The sequence below is a fragment of the Sciurus carolinensis genome, chromosome 11 (assembly GCF_902686445.1).
Source record: "Sciurus carolinensis chromosome 11, mSciCar1.2, whole genome shotgun sequence".
Classification (NCBI taxonomy): Eukaryota; Metazoa; Chordata; class Mammalia; order Rodentia; family Sciuridae; genus Sciurus; species Sciurus carolinensis.
Window position 1 is genome coordinate 130,652,236 of NC_062223.1, and position 3,229 is coordinate 130,655,464.

Sequence of the window (3,229 nt, forward strand, 5' to 3'; positions counted from 1 at the left end):
AAGTTGTCCATAAATCTTACTGTGGCTCCAAGTCCCAGACGCAAGTAATAATAGCTAAAAACTGTCATCCTTCTAACGCCTCTATGTGCCATGCTCTGTGCCTTAGTCTCCATATGTGTCACTCCATTTATCCTCAGAGCAACACTTTGAAGTACGTAGTTTTTTTTTTTTTTTTTTCCCAGTGACATTTTATTGGTGAAGAAACTGGGGCCAAGAGAGTTGGAGTGAGCTACTGAAGAACACATGCCTGGTAAGTGGAGTCCATGATAATTGAGGAAACTTACTATCTGTGAATGCAACTGTTTACAGAATGTAAAGCCACAGGTAGGGGTGCCACCAGCTTTTCTTCACCCCTTTGGCTCAGCCCACCTCCCCTTCACTGGCCATCTGTGGGGACTTCTGTTCCCCTGATTTGGGTTCCTCCCCTCCACATCTGACCAAATTGGCTCCTGCCCTTAGTTCTTTCTCCCTGGAATACCCCTTCCCCTATCAAAATGTGCATGTCCCACTTTCACTGCCTCTTGTCTGTATCCTCAGCAATAATGTAGGTGACAACTGGTGAGGCTGAGAAGCTGGCCCGTGCTGCTACACTGCTGAGAGTAGGCCTGCTCTAGTAATCCTGAAGGCGCTGTTTTCTTCCCTGGCAAGGGGACACTTACCAGATGCAACACAGGCCACATACCAACTAGCTAAGTCCTGAGTTAATACACAGCTCTTGCTCCTATCCTGGGTCAACCATGGAAATTGCATATTTAACCCCAGCAACAATAAAGATTCATGCTTTTCAAACTTAATACCACCTATCAATGCTTTAAGAGGTAGTTGGCTGCTTCGGAGTTTCCCAACTTTTTAGAATTTTGCTCTGATATTTTGTCTCACCTCATTTCTTCAGTGATTTCTTTCCTTTGATTTCCTCTCCTCTGCCTGGAAGCCTGCTATTCTCCCTGTGGAAGGCTGAAAAAGTGGGCTTCCAAAGATATATGCACTTATGAATCCCTGGAACTTGTGACTATCACTTTATATGGTAAAAGAGTGAATACAACCGTGTATGACAAAGGATGCATTTAAGTTAATTTCTTTGAAAGGAGGAACTTGTCCTGGATTATCAAAGTGGGTCCTAAATCCAATCATAAGTGACCTTCTAGAGAGAAGCAGAGGGAGTTCCAGACAGATGCACAGAGCAAGTAAAGAGAGAGACATTGGAGCAATGAAGTCACAAGTCACAGAATGCCCTGGTCACCAGAAATGGGAAGAGGCAAGGAACAGATTTTTCTTTGGAACATACAGAGGGAGGGTGGCCCTGTTAACACCTTGATTTTGGACTTTCTGTTTAAAGTCTCAAGTTTATGGAAATTTGTTATAGCAGTCCTAGGAAATTAATAAATTCTCACTAATATGTTCTAATGAAATCATCCTTCTTGAATATTGCCTCTTTAGCAGCTGTGGCATTTCTTTCTGATCCTTGTTATCCAGATGTAATAATCTCCAGTCCATGTCTATCTCCTCATGTCCCTGCAGTCTAGCCACCAGCAACCTCTTCATTGTTTGTCACTCAGGCCAGCTTTGCTGCATCCCATGCAGCTTCCTTCCTCTCTGACAACACATCTGATTTGGTCCGGCCCTTCTGGACTATTCTTTTTGGGTGTCCTTTCCTCTGCCAATCTTTAAAATGCTGGCTCTCATTTGGGTTCCTTCTTGACACACCATCCTTTCAGTACATACCCACAGCTTCTAAGGACTTAGCTAGGAGGCCCATGGTCATCTGGAAGGACTCTGCTGGAGTCTTACTGCAAATCCCAATCACCACTTGCTTCTGTTCCTAACTCCCCCAGCTTACACTGACTCTTCCTCCTTTGGGTTTGTCAGAATCAAAAGTAGCAATCATACATTGCCGCCAAACTAAGAAGTGTATTAAAATTATCAGCAGAAGTCACTGACCCACCAGGGTTCCCCTGTGCGACCTTCAGTCGAGGCTCTGGTTTGTCATCTGTCCTGGTTTTCTAAACATCCTTTGTTCTGCATTATAGTGACACAGCCAGAGCAGGGACCAGAAATGGGTTCTCTGCTGCTGATGGTGGGGGTCATGCCCGCCTTGCTCAGCCTTTCTGCTAGTTTATTCCATCAGATTTTGTTGAAAAAGCTTATTCAATAGTTCCTGCAAAAATGGGAGACTGTCATTCAGCAGGGCCCAATCTCTATGCCACTGGTTCTTCTGAGCGTGTAGTGTGAGCATTATTCACTCCTTCAGTTGCTATCAAAGGAGAAAGGATCACAAAATGATTCAGAGAGGAGTCAGTGAAGGGGGTCAGCCTGGGATGGCCATAGCTGCTGAGTGACTGCACAGCCATAGCCCAGGAGCCTGGAAAATTCTGTTATTTACAACAGCCTACTCTGTTCCTTTATATTTTTAGTCACCTTCTATCAACTCTGAAAGCTAGGAACCAGAATCCTTTTCCTGATTACTTACATAGGCCAGGGACAGTACATAGGTATGCTCAGCATTTAAACAGACTTCTTTGTCTATGGCAGCTCCCAGTTATACTTGGAAGTCTCCTGGACCTTTACCTCTGACCTAGGCCTCTCCCTTGAGCTTTGGCTCAAAATCATTACAGCCTTGGTGTTCCACAGATGTTTCAGGCTCAGATTCTAAGCTACACTCATGATCTTAGTCTCTTTTGGTTTTAAACCTTTTTCTTAAGTTATTTATTAGCAATCTCATCCCTTTTTGACTGCTGCTGGACACTATGGAAAGACATTGGACTTCTCCTTTTCTTCCTAATCCTGGTCCTAACACAGGGAAATTATCCTGGTAGTTTCTTGAATGACTCTAGAATCTCTTCTCCTCTCTGCTTCAGTCCTGCAGCTTCTTTGACTTTGTGGCTATGGGCAAGTTCATCTCCATAGCTCACCTTTTTTTGGTAGTGATGCTGGGGATTGAACCCAGGACCTTGTGCATGTGAGGCAAATACTCTACCAGCTGAGCTACATCCCCAGTCCTCACCTTCTTTTCTGTAAAATAGAAATCTTCATAGTGTCTTCTGATAAAGTTATTGGCACAAATTGAATATGTACATTTAAGGACTTAGAACAGTATCTGGCACATAAATAGCACTCAATAAATATTGGTTATGTTACTATTAGTTAAGAACTTTAGTATCTTCTATATATAAAATTACTGTGTTATTGACAATTGGTTGAGCTTTCTGTTTTATTCTGTCCTGCTCAAATC

At 43.3% G+C, this 3,229-nt stretch overlaps 1 non-coding gene across 1 annotated transcript; it reads right to left on the bottom strand.

The window, feature by feature from the left end:
- Positions 1 to 2,919: 2,919 nt before the first annotated feature.
- On the bottom strand, positions 2,920 to 2,992 carry Trnav-cac (transfer RNA valine (anticodon CAC)). Its single transcript has one exon. It is a non-coding gene; the product is annotated as a tRNA-Val (tRNA).
- Between the last annotated feature and the right edge of the window lie 237 nt (positions 2,993 to 3,229).